The sequence below is a fragment of the Hipposideros armiger genome, unplaced genomic scaffold (genome assembly GCF_001890085.2).
Source record: "Hipposideros armiger isolate ML-2016 unplaced genomic scaffold, ASM189008v1 scaffold_105, whole genome shotgun sequence".
In the NCBI taxonomy this organism is placed as follows: domain Eukaryota; kingdom Metazoa; phylum Chordata; class Mammalia; order Chiroptera; family Hipposideridae; genus Hipposideros; species Hipposideros armiger.
Window position 1 is genome coordinate 1,133,972 of NW_017731455.1, and position 14,698 is coordinate 1,148,669.

The 14,698-nt window shown below is 42.7% G+C and overlaps 1 protein-coding gene and 1 pseudogene across 3 annotated transcripts in view; both read left to right on the plus strand.

Moving 5' to 3' along the window:
• The first annotated feature begins 262 nt into the window (after nucleotides 1–262).
• On the plus strand, nucleotides 263–918 carry LOC109384883 (EP300-interacting inhibitor of differentiation 1-like; annotated as a pseudogene).
• An 8,987-nt stretch (nucleotides 919–9,905) lies between these two features.
• Nucleotides 9,906–14,698, plus strand: part of PDCD4 (programmed cell death 4) — a 30,371-nt gene continuing 25,578 nt past the window's right edge. For 2 of the 3 annotated variants that reach the window (XM_019646576.1, XM_019646574.1), the window contains exon 1: nucleotides 9,907–10,021. The gene's annotated coding sequence lies outside the window, so the exon portion shown is untranslated. Of the gene's footprint in view, nucleotides 10,022–14,698 lie in introns of all 3 variants that reach the window. The other variant, XM_019646577.1, reaches the window with a different exon arrangement.

The window sequence follows — 14,698 nt, forward strand, 5'->3', positions numbered from 1 at the left end:
GGTGAGACTCACCCTGGACAGGCCGCCCTTCCATCGCAGGGCACACTCACACACAGCCACACTCACTCATACTGGGTCAATTTAGATACACCAGTTCAATTCATGTGCACATCTTTGGGATCTGGGGGGAAAGCCAGAGCACCCAGAGAAAGCCCATGCAGACACCCGGAGAATGGGAGAACTCCACACCGACAGGGGCCCTGGATGGGAATCAATTTTTTCCCCTCCTCAACGTTATAACGAAAGGACATTGAATGAAACAATGTTATTCAAGGACCTGCTATATGTTGATAGGCACGATATACTGGTTCTTCTCTTAAATAAGTTCAAGAGTTTATTAAAGAGGTACAATGTTGGAAATGAACGTGCTGTCCCAGCAGTATGTAGAGAGACGACCTGCGGATGGATACGGCTGCCTGGCAAGAGTGCCCTTCCGCAGATGGAGGTAGGCAGCGGGCGTCAGGAGTATCCCGGAACCCTTCCCGCAAGGGAGGCCCTGCCACAGTTGGAGGAGGGAGGCCCAGCCAATGGCGCAGACAGAGGGGGAGTGAGGCCTTGCTAGTCATCCTGGCCCAAGGTCATATCGCGGCCATATGGGCCACATCGCAGTCCTTGAGTTCAGAGTGAGGAGGAGGGCGAGGAATTTGATGACTGGGAGGACCACTACAACTATCCTATCCAGAAGAGGAGCAACTGAGTGGCGCAGGCCACGGAGTGTCTGCAGTCCTTGAAGAAGCCAACAAGATGTTTCTGAGAACATCCAGAGCAAGGGAAGCAGCCCTGGATGGCAGTTTTCAGATGTATTATGAGAAGACCCCGTTTGATCACTTGGCTTTTATTTAAGAGCTTTTTTCACTTATGGTTGTCAATCATCTGACAGGAGAACTGGGCTGTGATGAGATTACTGATAGGAGTTAAATGCAGTTAACAGAGGCGGAAACTACTTGAGGAGAGACCCAACATTCCACTGTCTCTTGGGTTTATTCCAAATACTTCTGTGCCAATGACACACTGGATATTAAAATTTTTTGTTTTGTTTTTGTTTTGCAGAATAGAATAGGGTAGTGCCTACACAGTTGTGAAAAAGGGGGGGAAAAACTGTTAAAAAGGATCTTAGTACCATCAAAACCTGCTTTCAAGAATGTCCTGAAACATGCACAGCTTTGACTTTGATCCTGATTATTTTCTTTGCATTGGGGAAAATTATTTTCCTATTACACTGTACAGGATGGTTTTGCAAGAATAAGTCATGACCTAGATAAACTGCCAGTACAACAGCCCAATGATACTAAATACATGAGAAAAAAAAAAACTAATATATCCAACTTAGGACAAGAGATGTCTTTGAGTTATTTGGACTGAAAGCCTATTGAGAAATCTTTGAAATTCCACTTTGTGATCTATCCAAGCCATAGTTATCAAAGGCTCAATTTTTACTGTCTGATAAATTGAGTATTCTTAGTGTCCCAGAAGGATAAGCAAACCCCAAAAGATATATGTATCATGTGTGCTATATCTTAAAATGTTTCCAAGAGTATCTGAAATTTTGTTTGTACATGTATCTTGATATCATTTATAAAGCTGCTATGATCTGTAATTCAAGAAAATTCATTGTCTTGACCATTTTTAAAAATGAAAAAGTCAAAGTACAAAGAAAAACTATTTCTAACATCCTTATATACTAGAGAAATTTTCTGTTTTACTTATTCTCTGTCTTTCATTTAACTTTACAGGCAAAAGACTGGTTGAACTTTGTAACATAAGAACTGTTAAGTGAAAATTGTCGAATAAAAGGAAAACCCTACATTTAAAAATGACTTTATGAATAATTATGCCATCAATCTTTGAAGGTTTTAAACCTGTCGATAAATCCACCTCAGTACCTGAGGTGTACTTCTGTCTCCTCTAATTGAGCTTATTATAGGTTACTGGTTATGTACCAACATTCGAGATAATAAAATTTCTTGTTCTGTGGGAAAAAAAAGCTTTTTAAAGTTAAATTCGTGGGTGATGGAATTATGACTTTTTCTCCGGAAACACAGAGGTTCCGCTTAAATTTCTGGCCTATTGAGGACAACGTAATGGAAGCTGCCATGCTTGACTGGAATGACTACGTATTGGGTTATCCCAAAATGGCATCCTATTTCTTTTTAGGACCACTGCTGTCTTTAAAACCAATTTTGTTTTGTTTTGATTCCCTATTATGGTTACTTTGAAGACACTTTATTTCTGTACCTGGTTTGACACACAGAGGAAAGTCTGGTGGCATTTCCTGGTGGAACATTCACTCTGAGGAAGAGCCCCAACTTAATAACAGGCTGTATTCCAGAAGCTCTTGATCTTTTGGGGGATGTGATTCTCTTGGGGGTTTCACAAAAAAATGTTATAGACCCCTTGTGCCAGAAAATGCATATTCATAATAAAATTTGCACAAATTTTAGGATATTCTTGCACCCTTTGAAGCTCAATAAATCATTGACCTAGATTCATTACCCTCAAAGAAAATGTTCTAAAAACAAAACACACACATGCACGCACATATACACAACACAAGAAATGGTGGTAAGGCTTGAAGTTGCCCCTCAGGAGTTATTTTCTTTCTTTTGAATTCTTGGTTGTTGAAAGGTACCTTATTACCTGCTAGTTTCTGTTTGGATGCTGGCTTTCTCAATTGTGCTGAAAGGCTGCCAATCTTGTTGCTTTAAATGCAGTTTGGGGATTTCCTAGAGCTGCTTTAAAATGTCAGTCCTTGTTTTTCTTTCTGGAAGTTGCCCTTTTTGGGAAGGAAGGAAGGAAGGAAGGAAGGAAGGAAGGAAGGAAGGAAGGAAGGAAGGAGGAGGGGAGGAAGGAAGGGAAAGAGAGAGAGAGAGGGAGAGAGAAAGGAAAGAAGGGGGCTGAAGGACAAGATGTGTTCAGAGAACCATATAGAAAAAGAAAGGCAGCTGCACATAGTAGGAAGTGGTGCTATGGCAGTCTGTAACGTGGCTGGAGCCAGACCTCTTCTCCTCTCTGCGCCTCAGTTTTTCATCTGTATTCTGAGCAAGTTGGTCTCACTAGGCCATCTCCCAGGACCTTCTTCTGTCTCAGACCTTCCATGGAGCTAACTTCATTTTTATTATAAATATTTAATAATTTTCCACAGCTTTTATTTCTTTTTTGCGCAAAGTAAACAGAGGTTTGATTAGTTCCCTTCATTAACCACCTTTTCTTTCCTCTGCCCAGCGTGGACCTCTTGAGCCTGCCCTCCACCCGTTTCCAGCCTTCCCTGGTTGTGTTTCCTTGGCGATCAGGCTCTCAGTCTCAATCCATGATCATCCATTCATCTTACTTTTTAGCACGCAGAGTCCCTCATTTCCACGCCAGGCTTCTTGGGCTCTGCTGCTTTGTTTGGGAGGCAAGCAGAAATTGCCACACAGATGGGAGGAGGGCATAATGGTAGCTTATGTTTGTCCAGGGCTCACTGGAGAATGGAGGATGAATTATGAGAAGCGTGAAGCCTAGCTGAGTACCCAATGTTCCAGGAGAATGCAAATAAAACCCCCAGAGATACAATCAGAGGAGTTCTTCTCTACCTTGACTCCACACCACTAAGTAGATGCAAGGTGTGACAACCTTAGTAAGCACCGGGAGGCACGGGGCTGACTGGCCCCGTGATTGCACAATGCAGAGGAGCTGGAGTTTTCACAGGCTGAAAACTCAGGCCCTGTGTTACATTTATGGGCTTTTGGGGGAGAAGATGATCTGCTGGAGTTCCTCAACCCTAACTGAGCTTGTTTCTAAATCCTAAGATAGAAGGAGTGATTTGGTAGGAGAAATTAAAAAAAAAGGCAAATGTACCCAAGAAAACCCCACAAAACTTGAATTGGGGAAGTAAAACCTTGTTAGCCTTTCTCAGTGCATACTATTTTTAAATGTTGCATTTTCTTCTTTAGCTTTTCTTGGTACATACTATTTTAAAATGTTGCGTTTGCTTCTTTGTGCAATGCTTCACCTTACTCTATGCTCTTTACTCTAGGAAAGAGATTCTTGAAAATGCCGCCGCCAACAGCTTCTAAACATCATACAAACCCTCCCCACCCACCACTCCCCTCCTTCCTCACTTCCAGGACCTTAAAATGAACTCATCTGAGGATGAATTGGAAACTCTGAGGACCAGAAGTGGCCTCAAATATTTAACTTTTATTCAAGAGACTCAGGGTTGAATGGCAGAAAGAATCCAGCTGAGGCCTGGGTATAGAAGGTCTGGACTCTCCCTGTCAGCACGATCCCTAGCCTGTGTGACACTAGGACACTGAGAACTCATTTACATTTTGGCTCTGCTACTAACTAGCTGTGTGGCTTTGGGCAACTCACTTAATTCCTCTGGGTCTCTGATTGTCAATTTGTAAAATGAAGGGTTTGGACTAGGGATCCCCATGTTTCCTTTTAGCATAAAAATCCCATGATTACCAGGGTCCTGCTCTAGCCTCATTTTCATCTTTAAAGCAGAGAGAGTAATATCTGCTTTTCTACTTCATAGGGAAGAGGTGAAAGTGCTCAGTAAGCCTTAAAACACAATACAAATGTTAGCTATCATCATCATTATTAGAATTCTTTATGCAGCTCTCTTTCTTCAGAGCATGTTTCATGTCTTTTACCATTTGTGTAAAGAGCAATTCAGTGCCTTACAGGAATTCCTAAAATTCAGTCCTTGGTCTGATGAAATAGGAGGCAAGGACGTCAGCTCAGGTAAATGAAGTTGTTGCAAATGACAGTAGCATTTGAAAGTTCTTTGGAAGGAAGTGGGCTAAGGCCTCTCTCAGTCCCCAGAGGGAGATGGCTTCTTCTGACCTCAGTGCTTATAGTAAAGAACTCAGGTTCTCAAATGCAGCTTTGCCTAAAGAATGCAAAGGCCTTGGAGAGTTCCAAGGACAATAATAGTAATTTGAGGTGCTTATCTTTTGCCTAGCATCTGTGCATTTCCAAGTAATGTACCCACATTAAATCATTAGCATTCTCAACCCTACATCAACCTTCTTTGCTTTCACATTTGGGTTGGAGGGAGGTGATATTCTCTGAGCTTTGCATTCAGAGAAAGCCCTTGGGTTGAGAGTGACAGCCTCTCTGCCCACACCTGGTGGAATTCTCCTTTGCCACTGTTGGCAAACTCTCTCCTCTCTTGTCCCACACTACCAGCACTCCGGTGGTGCCATTTCAGTGCCTTGATTAGCATCACAGTGTGTCAGAACTCAATTGGCCCCTTAAGGACTACCTGCAGTGGCTAACTCCTTCTTTCACAGTGCAAGAAATTGAAGCATTCAGTTGACCCAGAGAGCAGAAGTGAATTGCCCAAAGCTGCACAACTAGTTAGTGACATAATAACTTAAGAGGCAACGACTAGAACCTATCCTCCATCTTCACCCACATACACCCTAACAAACCAAACATTCTTTGTGTCCCTCTAGGCATCTTAGTAGTGCTTAATCCTGAGAGGTATAGGGTGCAGGGAAGACATTGTGTATGTCTATCTGAACACACAGCACAGCGTTTCCATTGCCACCTCTGAACAGCTATCTCATCCCAGACAACACTGGTGTCCCTTCCTCTCCTAAACTGGAATGGGTCATTCTTAAGGGAAATGGAAGTTGTAATTCTATCATTTGGGGTAGAATAATTAAGGGGAAGGGCTCTCTCCTTTTCTCTCATCTAGCAGCTAAACTAACATAAGCCCATAGGCACAGGGCTTTAGGAAACAGAAAATCAATTTGTGAGCAATTATAATGTGAAATGAAAATGTACATTGTGGCTCAGAAGCCTGGGCAGACATTACCTAAGGTAGAATATAAAGATGTCTTTTGCCAAGAACAAAGCTTGATCAGCTCTGTGCTTTTCCCAGAACAGGCACACAATAAATATTTGTGAATTGATTTGGTGGGCAAACATTCTCCTCACCTGGATACATTTCCATTTTTCAGCTTATTCTTTTTATTTTTTTAAATTCTTTTTTAGTGTTTAGGAAAGGTGCAGGTGGCCATTGTTCAATAAAGCTGGAAGGAGTGTTGGTGATAGTGGCTGTCATCTATCGTTTCCAAACTATTGGGTTGTCAGAAAAGTCATGACGTATTTTGTCTATGTTTTTCAAAGGTCACTTATTTATATAAAGAACAAAGATCAATCAATGATATATTGCCCGTTTTGTTCGATAATCTTTTGCCATCTTTCAGGGAGCTTCATAATTCCTTGTTCATAGAAAGACCTGTCTTTATTTGCGAAAAACTGAACAAGGTGCTGATTTATAGCCTCATCTGAACTGAACGTTATACCACACAAGGAGTTTTGAAGAGAGTGAAACAAGTGGAGGTCTGATGGCACAAGGTCAGGCGAGTATGGTGGGTGTGGCAACACAGCCCATCCAAGCTCCAATAATTTTTGACAGGTGATCAAACTTGTGTGTGGTCTTGCATTGTCGCGATGGAACACAGCTCCTTTACAATTAACAAGCTCTGGACATTTCTGGATGATGGATTCATTCAAACTGTCCAATTGCTGACAGTGCACATTCAAATTGATTGTTTTGTTCCTTGGTAGGAGCTCGAAAAACATGACACCTTTACAATCCCACCACACTGAGAGCATAACTTTCCTCTGATGAATGCCTGCTTTCGATGTCATTTGAGGCAAATCATCACGTTGGGACCAAGACCGTTTGCGCACCACATGGTTGTAAACAATCCACTTCTCATCACCAGTTATCAGTCGCTTCAAAAAAGGATCGTTTTCCTCACATTTAATGAGCATATTGCAGATGTTTATACGCGCCATCAAATGAACTTCTTTGAGTTCACGAGGAACCCAAATATCGAGGTTGCTTACGTATCCCAGCTTCTTCAGGTGGTCGTGAATGCTTGAATGATGGATGTTCAATGTTTCTGCAATCTCTCGTGTTGTGTAACATGGGTTTGACTCAGTCAATGCCTTTATTTTGTCGTCATCAACCTCGGTGGGCCTCCCTGACCCAGGAGCGTCATTGAGATCAAAATCACCAGCATGGAACTTCGTGAACCATTGTTGGCATTGATGTTCTTGTAGAGCATTGTCACCATAAACTTTATGTAACTTTTCACAAGCTTGACGTGTGTTCTTCCCTTTATGGAAGTAAAACAGTAAAATATGGCAAAAATGCACAGTTTGGTTTTCCATCTTCAAATTGTAAAATCTCTAAAACTCAACCAAATTGCTCAATTTTTTTTTTAAATGAAGCTAGGACTGCCAGCTGTCAAAAGACATAGCAATAACATAGATGCGAATGACTCTAGTACTTCCAAAAATGAACTAGTGCCATCTGTTGCAAACATGCGTCATGACTTTTCTGACAACCCAATAGTTTCTAAGTAACATTGATTCTGGGTATCTTGTGAAAAAAAGGGGGCGTTCTGTATAAACAAGTTGGGGAAACATTACTTAGCATCCTATTCTGGTTCTTCAAGATTCTCAAGGCACATTAGCTTATTAAAAAAACTGAGAAGACTTGGGGGAACCATTTTAACTTTGTTCAAATAATTTCTTTCCAAGTTGATTTGATTATGGAACAGTCTTTTCCCATATTTTTCATGATATCCATTAAATTTCAACAAAATTCATATTCTTTAGAAAATACCTTGGGAATTACTAATAGAACCCAATTTCTGAATTTTACTGGTGAAAAAACAGAGGTCCTGAGAGGGGCTGAGCTTCTTACAGGTTAGCAGGGGAGCTAGAACTAAAACCCCATTTCCTGACTGCCTGGTCAACTACACCAAACTAGAGGGGCATTCCCTAAGGTGGGTTCTAGGATGCCTGCCATCATGTATAGGCCTTGAGAAAATGATTAAAAAGGAGGTGAATATTTTAATTCATAATGGGTTCTTTTGGGGTATTTTGGTAAAAGATAAGGTTGTTTCAGGTGCTGTAGAAATGGGTAATTATATCCTACTCTTTTGTTATTACATAGATCTTAGGGTGCCTGCCCATTGCAGCCTGGATATTCCATAGGTGCGTAATAAATGAGTAAATGAAAGAACCTAGCAGGGGTCAGAGGAGGTTGGAGGCAGGGAGGAAAATGGAATGGGTCAGCAACTGAAAAGGAGCGAGAAAAGGAAAAAGGTGTAGAAAGGGAGGGGTGGATAAGAAACAGGAACCAGCAGACACTGATCAGCGGAGAATAGTTGAGCCCTGGCAGAGAAAGAAAAGGAGATAGCAGCTGCAGATGATTGAAAAACAAAACTGAGTGACCAGGAATCTTTGCTTTTAGAAAGTAAAAGTGACTCATGAGTTTAATTCAAATGCTGACCATGCCAGGAGGCCCCTGCCAGGAGATGGGGATGAGCACCAACTGCTGAGAACCACTGTGAACTCAGATCAAGCTGTATTTATTTCATGGTTATCATAAATAAGCAAGGCATCTTCTTAAGCACTACAACAATAATAGAAGAGTAAGACACAGGTCTTGCCCTCAACAAGGTGACAGTCTAACGGGGAGAAGGGCTAGGACAGGGACCCAGATAACGTAATGCCAAGTAGAATGTGATCAGTGCCTCCAGAGGTACAACAAGCCAATACTGTGAGGATTCAGGAGACAGGAAGATCATCTCAAGTCATGAGGCTAAAAAAGGCCTATGTGGGAGCACCATGAAGCACGAAGAGGATTGCATCAGGCAATGATGGGAGATAAGAGGAGAGACATTTCAAGGTGATGTGATAAACCATCAAGAGGTGGGGAAGCATATGGTACAGTGAGTGGTCCAAGTGGGTTCCTGTCAAGGGTTTGTGTAGACTGGGAGGAGTGTTGGATAGACATGGCCAGAAAGTCTTGACGTTACACTGAGGGGTCCTGAATGCCTGGCTGAGGTACTGATGCTCCAGGCAGGCAGTGGGAAGCTAGTGAAGGTTGTGTGTGTGTGTGTGTGTGTGTGTGCGCGCGCGCGTGTGCGCAGAGGAATAATAACGTTAGAGATGATTCCCAGGCAGGGTGACTGGGCAGAAGGGTAAGCCAGGGGAAGGGGCTCGCCGGGTGGGGGAGAAGGCAGTTTGGCTCTGGAGAGACCAACAGACCAGTAAGGTGTTGCATATCAATCGTTAAATAGTGACCCAGTCCTCTTCTGAGAGCACAGAGACAGCAGAAGGTTCTGGTCATTACCTCAGGGGATAGGGAACTCGGAAGAACGAGAGGAAAATACTAGCCAAAGAGCACAATGCCATGAGGAAAAGACAGAACAGCCGCTGGAGGCGGAAGTTTCAATAAAGAAATTATAGTCATGGTTGAGAAACCCAGGCTTGGAGTCCTGGAGTTTGAACCCCTGTGGCCTGATTAATTATGATTAGCAAAGGGACTTCAAAGAGTTTTTGAGTGTTTCCTCATCTATGAAATGGGAGTGATTTCTAACTCAAACGGTGGACAGCATTTGCTGAGATAAAGTCCTTAACATGGAGTCTGCACACAGTAGGAACCCAGGGGTGAGCAGGGGCCAGCTAGAGAACGAACTGTAAAGATTAAGGGTATTTGCGAGGAGCGTCCCGATTTGGAGGCAGGGACCCTCAGAAAGCCCAAAGCCTTTATTTTAGCCGAGTGTGCCGACTGCCCTGTAAGGTCAACAGGTCAAGGTAGTCTCAGCCTAGTTTCCACCCCAAGTAACTGCCCTTTCGCCCATGCTTCCATCCCCCCGCGCCTCCCAGCCTCCCCCTACTCAGGCGGCCAGCCCCGCTCCCACTCCAGCGAATCCAGGGAGCCAGGCGCGCATGCGCCTTCCTGCGTCCCTGCCCAGCTTTCCACGTTTCACTTCCCTCCCTTTTCCTCCGCAGCTGCCGCTCCACCGCCACGATTGGCCAGCCGACCTCCTCTCCTTGGCCAATAAACGCCGGCCTCTCGCCCCCGTGTTACTGGGTAGAACAAAACAAAAACAAACACAACGAGAAGCGCCAGAGACTCAAGGCGGCGCGGAGGCTGAGGAGTGGGCTTAGGCCGGTGGACCTGGGACCTGGGCGAACGGCGGCGGCGGTCCGAGGGGTCAGTACCTGCGGCACGGCTCGTACGCTCGGGAGGACTGCGCCCTCTCCCCCAGCCCCGGTCCCTCCTTGGAGGCAGCTGCACGTTGGGAGCGGGGGAGGGAGCGTGGAGGCTGCGGCCCCGTCGGGTCAGGTCCAGGTCGGCGGGGCGAGGGTCCGGCCCCCTCCCCCGAGCCCCGCAGGCCCGGCCGCGCCCGCCCCAACGCTCCGGGCTGCGGAGAACCGGCCCCGGTTTCCTCCCTGTAGGCCCGGGCCCCGAGCGCGGCGGCGCGGGCCCGCCTCCTCCCGGACCCCCGCCCCACTTAGCCGGGCGCGCGGGGCGCTCCTCGGCGAGGGCCTCTTCTTCGTCCCTGCGAAGGCCCAGGTTTCATTTTTATTTGGGGTGGGAGGGCGTTGGGAGGCGCGTTTCTGGCCTGACTGAAATCTTGTGAGGAAGGTTTGCGCCCTCCCCGCCCCCCTGGCCTCCTTGGGGGCCCACCAAAGAGGCGCCCCCGGTCCGGGCCTGGCCGGACCCAGGACCTCCGCCTGCCCGCCTCCCGGAGCCTAGGCCCGGCCTCAAGCCCCCCGGGGCCCGGTCGGCCCGTGTCCACGGCGGGGAAGCAGGCCCGGCCGCTACGGACGGGGCCGCGCGCGCTCCGGCGGGCGCTGGGAGGCGGACACGTGCCCGCCGCCCGGCCCTGCGCTAACTTCGCCGCGCCCCTCCTCCGGCAAAGGTTTTTTTGGTTTTTTTAGTTTAAATGAAATTTCCCAGAGAAAACAGACAGGAAGGGAGCCCCCTTTTCTGTGAAAAGCATGCTGTGTTTGCTGCATTTGTCAATTTGGTGCTGCAGTGTACACGGTGAGGGTTTTTTAATGTTTCTTTTTATTTTTATTTTTTATAAGAGCTTCGAAACGGTCTGCGGCGTCAGTATCGCCGGTCTCCCGGTGTCCTTGAGAAAACTGGCTGCGTAGCCAGCCACGGTGTACTCTCCACAGATGATTAAAACCATTAAAATTGCAGCTTCGTGTGGGGGGCTTGGGGGAGGGCGGGAAACAAACCACTGCCAGCTTTTACTTGTTTTCGTTGTTGAGTTTTAGTATTTTGGCTTTCTTGGTAATGTAAGGCTTTTTAGGAAACCACCATATACATTTTAAAAAAAGGAACCACTGCAGATGTGTTCTAAAGTTAATTATTGGTATTTACATCCTTAACTTCCCTTCATTATACGTTTATTAAATTCCTTAATATCTCAGCAGGCATCTTTGAATTATATTTTGATTGCTTTTTGTCTGTTGTAGTAATAAGAAAAATAGTTGCTAGGCGTGCATAAATAAATGAAACTGATATTTTTTTTTGGTGGTGCTCAATTTTGAATCATTGTGGTTACATTTTAGTTGATTTGAAGTTGCTAATTGTGATTGTAGCCCTGGAATGAATACAAATAATTTTCTAGTTAACATATGGACTAAACGACTCCAAAATTTGTCAGAGGGTTTATCAGGTGTATTTTAGGAAATAGATTTTTTTTAGGGGGGGGGTGAAGAAGGGGGAGGCTCTTCTGGGGAATGGCTTGGCTGTTGAATACTTCTGATTGTATGTTTCTGTGAAACATTTGAGAAATGAAAACAATGTTTAATTTCAGCCATAATTTTGTCTAACTTATGCATAGTTTTGTTTTCTTATTGGAAATTAATTTTGTAGTTAGTGTGAAGGATGTGGAATTTAGATTTTTTTGCTTTACATTTTCTGAAGTTTGGGGCAAAAATTTTAAGGGTTGTTAAGTAAACTGGATAAAAACCCCACGTTGAAGAAAGTTAAAACACGGAACATACCTTTATCCTCTAAACTTCTGTAATGCTCTCAAGTGTGACTGAGTTCTTGATTGCGTTATTGCCTGAAGACACAGATGGCTATTTTTTTATGATTACTTAATAAAAACAAACTTGATAGGTTATAGGTAGTAGTCATTACTTCATCATTTTCTTTGCCCAGCTGAATGTCTTCTTTTTAATAGTTTAAAATAGGCATTATTTTAATGTTTGGAAAGCAGTATTTAAAAATTTTAATTACAGTAGGAGTCTTATGTTATAATAAGCTTTTCTCTGTTTACCTTAAAAAGAATCTTCTTGTGGGATACTAAAATCTTCTATTGAATTTGTGCAAACACAACTGGATTTAGAAGGTCTAGGTTTTTAATCCTGGTTCTTCCACTGACCCAGCTGTCTCTCTGGACAGATCATCTACCTTCTCTGAATCTGTTTTGTTGTGTGCAAGGTGGAGTACCTAGCTCAAGATTGTTCTGAGAGGTACATGAAATAATGCATGTAAAATTCATTTTGAATTATAAAGGGCTTTATAAATCAGTTATAATAAACCAATTTCCTTTATTAGCTTGGTATTGCAGAAGTATTTTCTCAAAGATGATACTTACATCAAGTATGGACTTTTTAATGTAACTCCAGTGTAAAAAACTCATATACACATTATATAACGTTTTCCACTTTATTGTGACTGAAATGAAACAGATATGGCATTTTCAATCATGGAGGACTCTAAATATTTAGGTTTGCCAACTATTTGTTCAGATACCTAGGTGCATATATTGTTAAGGTTCTGTTTTCCCCTTAAATCTAGAGTTGGTGCAAATTATGATACTGAAAGGTATTTATATAGAATCACATGTCTGTTTATTCTGAATATAATTAGAGTGATATCACCATTTTGTTAATTTCTGAAGCAACGCGGTAGCATCTTAGTAGCCCAAGGATTACCGTATTTTGCCATGTATAATGCACACTTTTTTGCCCAAATTTGTGAAGGAAAAATAAGGATGCACATTATACATGTATAGTACTAATTCTGTATCTGTAAATGTTTTTGATTCTTTTATTTATGCTTTATGAGTTAAAAGTGTAACTTTAGAAATCAATAACTATATCTATATGCAAAATAATACCCTGGAATACTATAATCGGTTTTATTGAACTTTTTGTTGAACTTAAGACGAACTCAACTATGAAGAGTTCTTGGCCTTCAATGATGGGTAAATATTGTACATTTGTTACCTGCACATAAAATTTCTTTTTTTTTAAAAGATTTTTATTGGGGAGTTGAGGGATGGGAACAGTGCTGGGTAATTGGGGGAAGGGGAACAGACAAGTTGCAGTCTTTTTGTTCTTCAGTCTAGTTGTAGAGGACATTGCTTCACTGGCCAAAGTTGGCACCATCATTGCGTTCTTCCCCAGTGAGGCAGATCAGTCGCCGGCTTCTGAACGGCCGCTCACTACGGCTGCTGGCCGCTCATGCTGGCTGCTGGCTACACATGGTAGCCCTTGGCAACCTACTGCAGCAGGGGCTGCAGCCTACGCCATCACCATCACCTGCGACTCACAGCAGCCCAGCTCCGGGTTGAGCTGTTGTTCAGCATCTTAGCTGTAGAGGGCAGTGTCGCTGGCCCTCATATGTGGGATCCGAACTGGGGCCCTCTAGGGTCCCAAGCCAGCTCTTAACCAACGTGCCACTCGGCAGGCCCAAAATGTCTCGTACCTTGTATCTGTTCTTGTGTTTTGTAATTATTTGTTATAGAAAATTGCTTGTACCATAATATGTCAAAAAATAAATGCTAAAATTCTTTTATAATACAAAAAACAAGTACTTAAATGTAAACAAATAAAAATTTGAATTAAAAAATCTAAATGAAAGATTTTTTTCCCCTGAAAAGTTTGGGCCAAAAATGTGGTTACATATTATACACAGGAGCTCATTATACATGGCAAAATATGGTATGCCCTATTAGGAAGTTTATAATTTTAACATAAGGTGTGTTTATTTTTGTTTTATAAAATAATACCCTTTTCTGGAGGAAAGGGCTATAAACTTACGTTAAAATAGTATATATTGAGGAATTTAAAAGTGAGTTTCACCTTTAAGTCCCAGGAGGCATAGTATATCATTATTCTAAAATAACATCTAACAGTTGGTTATGTTACGTGAGAAAGATGTGCTTTTCTGTAGTTCATTAGTCATTTTCATCAATTCGTGCATATAAAGGGAATAGCACGCTGCTAGTGGAATGATTATAAATGACTGGAAGGACTTCTATCTAACCTATATGACTTAAATAGATAAATACTGAAGTATTATAAATCACTATTTCAAAAATACTTCCAGAGAGATTCTGAAATCATATTTGGTTACACCTTCTAGAAATAGGTGTCCTGAAAATATATTTTGATAGTCTTTCTTTCAAATAACATTGAATTTATATCACGAATTGTTTAAAAGGTAACTAATTTCATCAAAACCTTCCAGCATTAATAATTTTAAGCCATTTTGAAATCAAAGTCTAAAATATTTAGATGCTAATGTCATTGTACTTATTCCTTTCTACAACAGGTAAGATTAAAAAAATGCATTTTTCAGATTTAAAAAATAATACTGTTGTTACGGAAAACACCAATTTAAAGAATTTCTCACCATCTCAAAGTCTTAAAACAGTAATTATACATAGGTGGTATCTGTTAAAGGTAGATCTGCCTTCAGATATGTTCTAGTGTGAAAAATAACACAATTGTGATACTTTTTTTTTTAAAGATTTTTTATTGGGAATTGGGATGGGAACAGTGCTGGGGAATTGGGGAAAGGGGAACAGACAAGTTGCTGTCCTTTTGTTCTTCAGTCTAGTTGTGGAGGACGTTG